At 41.2% G+C, this 13,303-nt stretch overlaps 1 long non-coding RNA gene across 1 annotated transcript; it reads right to left on the minus strand.

Annotated features, from left to right (window-relative positions):
* Positions 1-4,374: 4,374 nt before the first annotated feature.
* On the minus strand, positions 4,375-6,661 carry LOC122475871. The gene is made up of 2 exons (XR_006295336.1): positions 6,122-6,661; positions 4,375-5,842 (listed from the first exon to the last, which is right to left on the minus strand). It is a non-coding gene; the product is annotated as an uncharacterized LOC122475871 (long non-coding RNA).
* Positions 6,662-13,303: the final 6,642 nt, after the last annotated feature.

Genomic DNA, 13,303 nt, shown 5'->3' on the forward strand with positions numbered 1-13,303 from the left:
TCTCTCTCTCTCTCTCTCTCTGTCTTTCTCTTTCTCTCTCTCTCCATTTATTTACCCATCAACCTATCTAGAAAAAGGAAATTAGGTTTTAAAAGATATACACCAAGTTGTTAAAAGGAGATTTGTCTTGGTGGCACAGTTCTGGTTGGGTTTTTTTCTTTTTACTATTAAATTATGTCCATTTTTTTCTGCAAAGAACATGTACTATTTTTATAAGAAAAATAATTGTTTTAAAACAATAATTACAATTTAAATTGAAAAAAAAAACAGGAAGGGGGGCGCCAGGGTGGCTTAGTCGGTTAAGCATCTGACTTCGGCTGTTGCGGATTGTGAGTTTGACCCTGCAGTGGGTTCTGTGCTGACAGCTCAGAGCCTGGAGTCTGCTTTGGATTCTGTGTCTCCCTCTTTCTGCCCCTTACCGTTTGCTCACTCTCAAAAATAAATAAACATTAAAAAATATTTTTTTAATTAAAAAAAAAAAAAGCCTGTCTATACTTCAAGCCTCTTCTCACACCTAACCTCTTTACTAAACTTTCCTTCATGATTAAAGGTGTGTACATGGGGCACCTGGGTGGTTCAGTCGGTTAAGTGTCCAACTTTGGCTCAGGTCATGATCTCACGGTGGGTTTGAGCCCTGGATTGGGTTCTGTGCTGACAGCTCGGAGCCTGGAGCCTGCTTCTAATTCTGTGTCTCCCCCTCTGTCTCTGCCCCTCCCCTGCTTGCACTCTGTCTCTCAAAAATAAACAAAATGTTTAAAAAAAAAAGATGCATATAAACCTCCCTTGCTTCAACTTCCTAAGTATATTTGCACATACACACATACACCCACTCCCACCCACTCCTCCACACAGAGTCATATGGTTAAGAAAGAGCATAAGCTTTGAAATCAGAAAAAAAAAAATGCAGAATCACTTTTTTTTTTTTCAAGGTTTATTTATTTTTGGGACAGAGAGAGACAGAGCATGAACGGGGGAGGGGCAGAGAGAGAGGGAGACACAGAATCGGAAACAGGCTCCAGGCTCCAGGCTCTGAGCCATCAGCCCAGAGCCTGACGCGGGGCTCGAACTCACGGACCGCGAGATCGTGACCTGGCTGAAGTCGGACGCTTAACCGACTGCGCCACCCAGGCGCCCCCAGAATCACTTTTTAAAAGATGTTATTTAATTTATATCCAAGTTAGTTAGCATATAGTACAACAATGATTTCAGGAGTAGATTCCTTAATGCCCCTTACCCACTTAGCCCATCCCCCCTCCCACAACCCCTCCAGTAACCCTCTGTTCTCCATATTTAAGAGTCTCTTGTGTTTTGTCCCCCTCCCTGTTTTTATATTATTTTTGCTTCCTTTACCTTATGTTCATCTGTTTTTTCTCTTAAAGTCCTCATATGAATGAAGTCATATGATATTTGTCTTTCTATGACTAATTTCACTTAGCATAATACCCTCCAGTTCCATCCGTGTAGTTGCAAATGGCAAGATTTCATTCTTTTTGATGGCCGAGTAATACTCCATTGTATATATATACCACATCTTCTTTATCCATTCATCCATCGATGGAAATCTGGGCTCTTTCCATACTTTGGCTATTGTTTATAGTGCTGTTATAAGCATTAGGGTGCATGTGTCCCTTCAAAACAGCATACCTGTATCCCTTGGGTAAATACCTAGTAGTGCAATTGCTGGGTTGTGGGGTTAGCTCCATTTTTAATTTTCTGAGGAACCTCCATACTGTTTTCCACAATGGCTGCACCAGTTTGCATTCTCACCAGCAGTAAAAGAGATCCTCTTTCTCCACATCCTCGTCAACATCTGTTGTTGCCTGAGTTGTTAATGTTAGCCATTCTGACAGATGTGAGGTGGTATCTCAATGTCTTTTTGATTTGTATTTCCTTGATGATGAGTGATGTTAAGCATTTTTTCATGTGTTGTTTGGCCATCTGGATATCGTCTTTGGAGAAGTGTCTATTCATGTCTTTTGCCTATTTCTTCACTGGATTATTTGGTTTTGGATGTTGAATTTGATAAGTTCTTTATAGATTTTGGATACTAACCCTTTATCTGATATGTCATTTGCAAATATCTTCTCCCATTCCATCGTTTGTCTTTTAATTTTTCTTAGTATTTCCTTCACTGTGCAGAAAGTTTTTATTTTGATGAGGTCCCAATGGTTCATTTTTGCTTTTGTTTCCCTTGCCTCCAGAGATGTGTTGAGTAAGAAGTTGCTGCGGGCAAGGTCAAAGAGGTTTTTGCCTGCTTTCTCCTTGAGGATTTTGATGACTTTCTGTCTTACATTTAGGTCTTTCATCCATTTTGAGTTTATTTTTGTGTATGGTGTGAGAAAGTGGTCCAGGTTCATTCTTCTGTGTGTCGCTGTCCAGTTTCCCCAGCACCACTTGCCGAAGAGACTGTCTTTATTCCAGTGGATATTCTTTCCTGCTTTGTCAAAGATTACTTGGCCATACATTTGTGGGTCCATTTCTGGTTTCTCTATTCTGTTCCATTGATCTGAGTGTCTGTTTTTGTGTCAGTACCATACTGTCTTGATGATTACAGCTTTGTAATACAGCTTGAAGTCTGGGATTGTGATGCCTCCTGCTTTGGTTTTCTTTTTCAAGATTTCTTTGACTATTTGGGGTCTTTTCTGGTTCCATACAAATTTTAGGATTGTTTTTTCTAGCTCTGTGAAGAATGTTGGTGTTATTTTGATAGGGATTGAAATGAATATGTAGATTGCTTTGGATAGTATTGACGTTTTAACAATATTTGTTCTTCCTATCCAGGAGCATGGAATCTTTCCATTTTTTTTGTGTGTCTTCTTCAGTTTCTTTCATAAGCTTTCTATGGTTTTCAGTGCATAGATTTTTCACCTCTTTGGTTAGATTTATTCCTAGGTATTTCATGGGTTTTGGTGCAATTGTAAATGGGATCAATTCCTCGATTTCTCTTTCTGTCACTTCATTGTTGGTGTATAGGAATACAACCGATTTCTGTGCACTGATTTTACATCCTGCAACTTTGCTGAATTCATGGATCAGTTTTAGCAGTTTTTTGGTGGAATCTTTTGGGTTTTACATATAGAGTATCGTATCATCTGTGAAGAGTGAAAGTTTGACCTCCTCCTGGACAATTTGGATGTCTTTTATTTCTTTGTGTTGTCTGATTGCTGAGGGTAAGACTTCCAATACTATGTTGAATAACAGTGGCGAGAGTGGACATCCCTGTCTTGTTCCTGACCTTAGGGGTAAAGCTCTGTTTTTCCCCATTGAGGATGATATTAGCATTGGGTGGTTCATATATGGCTTTTATGAACTTGAGGTATGATCCTTCTATCCCTACTTTCTTAAGTGTTTTTATCAAGAAAGGATGCTGTATTTTGTCAAATGCTTTCTCAATGCAAAAATCACTTTTGGCTGTCACTTCTTTTTTTAAGTTTATTTATTTTTACAAAGAAAGAGAGCAAACACAAGCAGGGGAGGGGTAGAGAGAGAGAGACAGAATCCCAAGCAGGCTCTGCACTGATAGTGCAGAGCCTGATGCAGGGATTCACCTCACAAACCATGGAATCATGACCTGAGCCAAAAATCAAGAGTCAGATGCGTAACCGACTAAGCCACCAAGCATCCCTTGACTGTCACTTTTGATCCATCCTTAACTGTCCCCACCAGTCCACACCTTGCCAGTTGGGGCCACTGTGATGCAACCCATAGTCGGTCTCAGCCTGGTTGATTTCACCATCACCATGTGCAACACACTGTTAGCACACTGTTTTTTAATTTGACCACAGTATACTTTTTAAGTGGATAATTATTGATCAAAAAAAAAATTTAAGAACAAACTTGTATACAATTCCCCCTAAGTAATAGTACTCTTCCCCTGTACCTCTGTCTTTAAAAAAGAAAAGAAAGCTTACAACAGCAAGAAGAACATACATTTCCCTTAGTGAGTTTCCCCTGGCAGTCCTACCTGACCCCTCACTTGCCTTGACTTACCTGACAGTAAATAATTCCCTTCTGGCTTTCCCCCTATTCATGGTTTAGTCTTCAAAGCTACCACTATTTTGAGTATCCCCATTGTCTTCAATCAGTGATAGGTTTCAGTTGTCAGCATCCCAGGTTTGTTTGGGGGGGGCAACTAAAAGGAATATTTCTTCAACTTTTTCTTAAATATTTTAGTAGGTGGAACCACTCTTCATTACCACAGCTCCCCGGTCAACTCTTGAATCTTTGTTGTTCTATCCATAAGAAGAACCCCTGGATAGTGGTGCCTGACCCCCTTGCTTCATCCAGCATCAGCCTTAGCTTTTTCATGAGAAATCAGCTCTCTCGCATATGTGTTCAAAAATATCCCGTATTTGCCATTATTTTCATAGAAAGTTAACTTCTGAAAGCCAGACTCTTTTTATTAGTATTTAAAAAGCTAGCTCCAAAATGCATTTAGCTGAAACCAAAGGCACACTTCAATTTATTTAGCACAATTTCTTATGAATGTACTTGGAGAGAAGGTCAATAAAACAGGACTGAGAGAATTTCCCTTGTATCCATTATGCTTCCCTTTGCCCCACACAAGTCAAGCAATCTCAAGTATTAGGACAGAATGTTCAGCATTTCAATAATTAACTGAACATAACCTGGAAATGAAAAAGGGAGAAAAAATAAAACAACTCTCTCAAAAACAGAAATAGTGCACGTAGGCCCCTCACCACAAATTCCCAGCCAAACCGTGGTTAAGCTGCACACGTTTGACTGGAAAAAAAAAAGTGAGACCACATACTGAAGCATTTTCTATTAATTACACTATTTAAAGTGCACACATATTTTATTTCTTTTTTCTATATTAAAACCTCACTTTTTTTGCTTCCTGATAAGGATGACTTGGTAATATGTAGCTTAAGTATCAAATTGCCTGTTGTTTTTGTCTTGTTCCATTCTTTTCTTCAAGATCATGTCTTTTCCATCAATTTGAAAATTATAGCAATAACTTCATAGCTGATAGATTATAGGTTCTTTACATTTTTTTAAATTTAGTTTAAGAAGAGAAGACCAAGATGTATCTAAATTATATGGATAATCAAAATTTTTATTTCTTCAGCCTGGGAAAAACCCTACGGTGGTATAGTGGGAACAGTGAAGGCTGGGACCCATGTCCTTAGGGTTCCTTGGGTTAAAGTCTGTGACAGAACAAATCTCTTCTTAAAATTCTCCTAATGATAAACTCAGCTTTTGGTCATTATTTAAAAGTCTCATGAGGGATACAAAAAAAATGAATTTCTAAATCCAAGATGGAAATTAAGTGGGTATAATTTTATGAAGAATTTGGGATAGCTCTACAAAGAGAAGAACACATCAGGGAGTGTTAGAATGTTTTGTTCCTGTGACTATTTCATTATGTTAAACAATTCATGAAAACTGTAAGAAATGGCAGTGAGACTATTGATTTTTCTCACTCGATTTATCTTGAGTTGGCTTTGACTGAGCATAAGGAGCTCCCATTCCGTGAGCTGGCCACTGACATGCAGAAAGTTTTACTGCTGCGCTTAAACAGGTTTAGCACAATGCACAGAGAGCCAGTCTCCAGATTGCTGAACGGTGGCAAAACACACCATTAAGTGAAAAATTGGATGGAGATGCTGGCTCATTGGGTTGGTGGTTACAGTCATAAGAAACTCTTCAGGATATTAATAGATTACAATGAGTGGTTTAAATCTCTATGATCGACCTCTTGATATAGTACACAGCAGAATACAAACCCTAAGTAATACCTCAGACAGCATGTGTTCTGGTGCTGACCCGCTCTCCAATCTTGGACCATTAATTTTGCTTCCCTAGAAGTCAGTTTCTCCATCTGTAAATGAAAACGTATCATGGCGTGATCTCAAGAGTTTTGTCAGCTCTAACATTCTGCGATTCAATGAATAATAAATCTACTTGTATCATATTACAGGACCAACGTTAGCTGCGCAAAATGGGAAAATACGGCATGAAGTAATCTAACCACTCATATTTTCATGTGTGTAGAAAGAACAGATTTTAAATTCACAGAAATTAAATAGAAATGGCTAAATATTAAAAGATGCTCAGTGTCAATTTTAATTTTAAGATGCAAATAAAAACAATGGCATACCATTTTCATTTGTCAGATGAGCCAAGATGTAATGTTTCAATAACCATTGGTGACCAAGTGTCCGGGAAACTGGCATTCTTGGTGCTGTTGATATGAATGTAAATTGGTACAGCCTTCCCAGAGGTCACTTCGTCAGTATCCATCCAAAGTTACGTGCATATACTCGTTGAGCAAACAATTTCACTTCTAAGAATTTAGCTTACCGATATACTCGCAAAAGTATACTAAACTATGTGCTCAGGAATGTTCATGACAAAGCCGAAATACAGCCATGAATGTAACATAAATGTCCATTAGCAGGAAAATGGTTAAATAAATCATAGTGCATCCATTTTATGGGCTATTATGCAGCTGCTAAAAAAATGTCTGTGCTGAAATGGAAAGATGCTAAGAATATTATTAAGTAAAAAAGTAAGTTGGGGGACAATATGCACAATATATCAATTCTTTAAAAATAAAGAAAAGAAGGGGTGCCTGGGTGGCTCAGTTTGTTAAGTGTCTGACTCTTCATTTTGGCTCAGGTCATGATGTCACGGTTCATGGGTTTGAGCTCTGCTTAGAGCTCTGCCCTGACAGTGCAGAGCCTGCTTGGGATTCTGTCTCTCCCTCTATTTCTGCCCCTCCCTCGCCTCCTAAAATAAATAAATAAACAACAAAATAAAGATAAAGAAAAGGAAAATTAGGTATTTGTATAATAGAGAAATTTTCTAGAATGCCATACAATTTTGATCACCTTAGGGACTAGTGATAGGTGGTTAGTGGGTGAGGGACAGGTATTTCCTTCCATTTTATAATATTATTATTAAAATTTTTTTTACCATGATAATTTACATTTATAATTAAAAAAAAAACCCAAACCTGGTTGTCAGGGTGGCTCAGTCGGTTAAGCCACCGACTCTTGATTCTGGCTCAGATCATGATCTCACGGTTTATGAGATCAAGGCCCACATGAGGTTCTGTGGTGACAGCATAGAGGCTGCTTGTAATTCTCTCTCTCCCTCTCCCTCTGTCCCATCCCCACTTGTGTGCATGTATTCCGTTTTTCTCTCTCTCAAAACAAACATTGAAAAAAAAAAAAAACTACCTAAAATAAGAAACAGCCTTGAGAAGCTATGGGGAAGGAATGTCACAGGACAGTATGTAGCCTGATTGCTGGGGAATGGTGCCCAGTGTCCCATCTGGACCTTGACTGCAGGTGTAGAGATTACAGGACTTTATGGACACAAGGACTCTGGTGCACAATTGTTTTTGCCTGCCCAGTATCGTTTCCCCCTTTCTTTCAGTAACAGGACTTAATTTGGCAGGGTGTAGAGGGGGTATCACTCTCCTCCACCCCTCAGTTCATAGGTTTCACATTGGGGAACCGAACCTTCTCCAGTTCCAAGTGTGGGCATTGACCTTGGCCTGGCGAAAGCACACAGAACTGTCATGATTGCTTCAGTGGGCCAAGGATGGGCAATGACAGCAGCTCCCAGAATTTCTGCTAGATTTCCTGGAGAGGTGCCCCTTCCTTGTCTGAGTGCAGAGATACTGGGACAAATGTCTATAACTGCTGTGGCCATTGCTGCCACCACCTGGGTAGAGATTTGCCTGAAAATGAAACAAAAACAGAGGAAATCAGAACTTACATGATGAGAGACAAGTTCCCGTGGGCATCGAGCACCTGGGCCAACCATTCAGAAGCTTTTTCCATTACTTTTCTGTTATCTTAGACTTTCCATGTGCTAAGAAATTCCATTCTTCCTTGCGCTGATTTGAGCTCTATCAATTTAGTCTTACCAAAATCTGTTATTCTAACACTTGATTTTTTTATATTTACTAGAATAGGGCAACCATTCTAAGGATGAAAGAAATCTTCTAAGTGATCAGTCCCATTTATTTTTTTCCTTTCATTTCTCATGTTCTTCATTTTTAAAAATTGTTAAGAAATTCTTAAATGGCGTCAGCAGTAATTTTCAGAAACTTAAATAGGTAAAAATGGCTTGTCGTCCCAAGGTTTCTTTTTTTTCCCCCTTAGTTCTAAGAGCTGTTCAACATCTTTTTTTAATTATTTACTTATTTTTTTAAATGTTTTATTTATTCTTGAGAGAGAGACAGAGACAGAGCACGAGCAAGAGAAGGGCAAAGAGAGAGGGAGACACAGAGCTCCAGGCTCTGAGCTGTCAGCACAGAGCCCGATGTGGGGTTCAAACTCATGAACTGCGAGATCATGACCTGAGCCGAAGTTAGATGCTTGACCAACTGAGCTACCCAAGTGCCCCTAACATCTTTTTTTTAGACATGCGGCAAATGTGGTTCCAAGTATACATTTTGGTGGTCACTACTCACGAACCCCTCTCTTACGAGAAAGGAGTCTGCTGTACAAGACATGGAAATTCTGTAACTAGGTGCACATCACTCCCATCACATCTGAAACAGCATATTCAGTATATCCATCACTCAATGTGAATTTCTAACCCATTGGCAAACATAGCCATGCCGGAAACGCAGCTGGAGGAGGAAATATCAGACCAAACAGTCTAACTTTTGGTTAGACTTTTCTAACCATTCAAAGGCAGGTGCACAATGTGGAAGATGTCCACATTTGTCTCCTTACAGGTGTCAGATCACACGCCTGACTTTGTGGCCAGGAGCTCGGTGACATGCTGCCCACCACATTAGTTCATGGAGACCAGAATCAGCGTGGCTCGGGGCGCCCTGCGCTAGCTATTCCCTCTCTCACTCTGCACTTCCTCTGCCAGCCCCAATCCTCCAAGCACTCATAAGTCTTGGGAAATTTGGGGGCTCTGCCTGGGGCCCACCCTAAGGAGACCCCGCTCTCCTTTGCCCCCACCTACCGCAGACTCAGACCCATCAACAAGGCCTGAAACAGAAAGTGACAGTGACGACGAGGCATCTTGCAGGCAGTGTGCATAGATCAAAGAGAATGGCAAAGAGGCATCTGTGAGCTCTGAACACTCCTCCCATCACTTCACCCGCAGAGTGACAGGCTGCTGTGACCCGTAGCAACTACAGCTTATAGCAACGCCCCTGACTGTGTCTGGCTGTCAAGACTTGCAGGGCTCCTGGGGACCACAGAAGCTGCAGGCGTTGTGGTTCAATGTTAGACTTTTTGGTCTGAATATATTCAAAGGCAGGTGCACAAGGAAGGAATTGGAAAACCCAAAAGAAAAATACCACTGGCTTACTTTACTCAGCTGTTCCTATTGCACCATGACATTTATGCAAGGCCAGACTTGGCCTTGTTGGCAACCCCGTGGACTCTGGTCGTATATTACCAATAATTGCTGGAAAAACTTTGCAACCAAGGGTAATGATGAAATGCTGTCTGTGGCGGACTGCAAGGAAGAACTGTTGGCAATTGTGTCTTGATTTCATATTCAGGTTATTGAAAAAGTGCTACAATAGTTCAAAGGCATGCTTCCCTGGAGTCTCTACATACCTTCTCTTGAACCCACTGCTCTTTCCCTCACTGGCAGAGTGGCCCTTGCTCTCTGCTGTCAGTTTTTCCTTACATCACCTCTACCTGAGCAATCACCCACCTGAATACAGGGGACTTAGAATCAGGCAGGCCGAAATTCAATTGCATTATTTTCCTTAAAAGATAAAATATGTGCTGAGAATGATGGGCAGAGGTGGTGAGAACACAAGAAGAGCATATATGTTCTTATTATTTAAACAATTCCTTATCGTCTCAAAGAAAAGAAAAAATCTAGAACACCCTGAGCCATCCCCACCCTGGACTCCTTACTACTCACAAAATTGCCCACTGCAAGCAAACTCATCTTTGAACTTTCTCACCCAATAGTTGCCTTCACTATTGGTCAATCAATCAATAATCATACAGTCTTTGGTTTTAGTCATTGTTATTGAACACTACTTGTGTCTCTAGGAGGGAGACAATAAACAGATAAGTGAACAATCAAACATTCAGGTTTGATAAGACATGAACAGCAGGGAAATGTGGTAAAGGGTGACCAAGCGATCTGGGACAGCGTCTCTGAGAAGGTAGCATCTAAAGTGGCACCTGACAAGGAAGAAGCAGCAACCAGAAGCTAGTTAAGGTCATCAATTCATGCCAAACTCTAAGGTAGCACCAACCCCATTCAAGGAGAGAAATCAGTGCAGCCCCACAAGAGTCAGGGCTTTGGGGACCAGCGTCATGAGGTCAGATTTTATTCTAGGAGTAGTGGAAAGACTCTGAAGAGAGCTAAGGAAAATGGTGACATGATAGGATTGCGTTTTTAAATGATCGCTCTGGCTACTGTGTAAAGGACGGATCTGTAGTGGGAGCAAGAGTGGAAGCCTGGAAGCTGGGAGGAAGCTGTTGAGAAGAACGAAGGGGCACGGTCAAGCTTTCGGTCACTGGCACCGCCCTCCCAGGGGCCATTCCTCCCTCAACCATGGATCAGACATTTGGCAGGACCTTGACAATAAAGATAGCTGCCAAATGCATATCTAGCATTGCCCAAGCTTTCCAGATCTGCTTTCCAAATGCCTTCTCTTGAAATTGTATAGACTGGTGAGGGGTGGGAGGGAGGTGAGGAGGTGAGGATGGTGAAAGGGGAAGAAAGGAAGAGAGCTCATTCTCCAATTTACCTTTAGAAATAGAAAAAAAAAATAACTGCCTTAAACTGAGGGCACACAATGAGAAAGAACCCACCCAACTCAGCCCTAGAGTTAAGCAGATATCCTGGCTCAACCACCCACCAGCTATGTGACCTCACTTTACTTCTCTAACCTCAGTTTCCTGATCTCTAAAATCAAGTTAATAATATCTTATAGCATTTCGGTGGGGATGAAATGAGATTATGCAACTAAAGCACACGGCTTGTTGCTAGGCAAAACATAGGCATGTTCCTCTTGCCCCACGTGAAAACTTGGCCCCAGGCACAGGTTTCTTATGTAGTCAGAGCAGATGTCTTTGTTGCCCTTCACTTGCAATTCAACCCCACCACTCTTGAGTGAGCCTTTGAAGCCTATCCAATCTTACAGAACTGCTTTTGTAGGTGAGACATCTCTGAGAAGTTCAATTGTGTTTTGGTCCAAAATCATTTGCCATTCTCCTGTCCCTAACACACAGGTCCCTGTGTGTTGATCTAACCAATTGGTAGTGTTTTGAGTAATACATCATGGGGCCAATGGCGCCTTAACGATGTATTACATTAATATATCATCAAAGCCGTGGCATTGTTATGATATATTACTTTAATACATCATTGGAGTGCCATGGCTTTAATGATGTATTACTCAAAACCATAGCAACAGCTAGAAAGATCAAGATAAGTTTTGTATTTTTTAAACTTATTCTCAGTAAATACGATTTTTTAGGTTTCCACAATAAAATAAGTGTTCAAAGGAAACACAAGGATGCAGGTTCTCCTGATAAACCTCGAGATGTTTCCTGGGTCACCCTTCTTCCCCTACTTACTATATGCCTTGCTTCTAAGTTAATTTTAAAACGCCTTATCCAAATCTCACGAAAAATAATATCATTGCTGAACGTATGATTCTGTAAGCTTTCCAAGAAGCTCCAGTTTAATGTTACAATTGCACACTTGTAGGGTGGTTGTTTTTCCAATGGTCGTTCAAGCATTTTCTACCCAATTTTCGAAAGAATCCTAGACTGGATCTGGGCGGCCCTGGGCACTTTGTTGTCCTTCAGGAAACTTACGGGCAAGTCCCCTTTATTTAACACGATGTCTGATCTGCCCGCGTCTCTGTCTTCTCCTTCTCAGTGTGTGTGTGTGTGTGTGTGTGTGTGTGTATAAGGTGTAGAGCTACAACATGTCAGAGGGATTGAAATTTAAATCTCAAATCTTCCACCTGTCAGCCTCACCAGTCTTCACTGTTTTTAGTACAATGAGATTGGCAAAGAAACCACAGTCGTATAAGTATGCCAACTGCAACAATCCCAACAATCCCAACAATGGCAACAAAATCTTTTAATCCAGAGCCCCATGGCAGATCTCAGTTATTAACAAGAGTTCCGCTCACTTGGGATTGGTCTGAAAAGTAAACACGAACTTAGTATGTGAACACACACACACACACACACACACACACAGTGGGAGAACAAGACATTGGAACCAAAGAGCTGACCCCAAAGCAGACTTTCCTAAGTAGACCCTGATGTTCCAATAACCACAGCCCTTTGAATTCAACTTTTAAAATTCAGTTTGTAAGAAATTCCAGAATCAATGTCATTCAGGGAAGGGTAACACAGCTCTGGGCAAATGTGGCCACGTATTTCTGAAATTTCTCGAATATACTCCTATACTCTCAGTGTTTGGCATGTTGTGAAATCTAGAAGCATCCAGTCAAGCATCTGCCAGGGTGCCCATTTCTGCACAGGGGTGGCTCTTGCCTTTTTCACAGCATTGGCTGAAATCTGTCATGCCAGACCCCTCTGAACACCTCTTAGGGCAGGAAGGCCTTTTCTCATTTCAAGTGCCTGACTTGGGAATTGAATTCTCTCTCCCTCTTTCTCTCTTCATCTAGGCTGAAGGACTGCGAGGGAGCCAGCTGCGTGAGAATAGATTAGGCAAGAAATGATGATTCAGCACCCGCCGCTTCCTGCCACGTGCTAAATGATCAGTTTAGTCTCAATCAGCAGACAGAGAAAGAAAAAGCCCGGAGGAGAGACAAGAAGATTCACACCGGAAAAGGGAAGAATGACCGAGATCCGCCACTCAGAAATGTGAGATTTGTGATAAGATTGTGCTGAACAAATATTAGAACAAATGTTTTTGTAGTTTGTTCTAGAGAAAGGGAGCCTGGATGCTTATAAACCACAATTAACCACAGAGCCACTGGAGGCCTCCGAGGTTAGAGTCTGATCCCCGGTTTTACAAATCAGGCACATGAAGTGCTGAGTGGTGCCTGCACTTCCCAGGGCACTTTGGGAGAGTTTCGTTATTACATTCTGTGGCACTCAGGTAGGGGTGGAAGTCTTCTTTTGCCCAGAATGGTCCCCCTTCATCTTGTGCATTTGGCCCAAGTCCTGCTGCTCCTTTAAAAGCTAAGTCCACGGCCCACCTCCTCCAGGAAGCCTTCCTGACTTCCCCCAGCCTGTGGTGATTTCTCCGATACTGACTATCCTTTTGAGCTTTTGTCATTTGCTACTTTGTATTGTCGCTTGCCCTTTCGAAGATAGGAAATAACTTCAACTTCAGAAAGAGT

Source organism: Prionailurus bengalensis, chromosome E4 (genome assembly GCF_016509475.1).
Source record: "Prionailurus bengalensis isolate Pbe53 chromosome E4, Fcat_Pben_1.1_paternal_pri, whole genome shotgun sequence".
NCBI classification, from domain to species: Eukaryota; Metazoa; Chordata; class Mammalia; order Carnivora; family Felidae; genus Prionailurus; species Prionailurus bengalensis.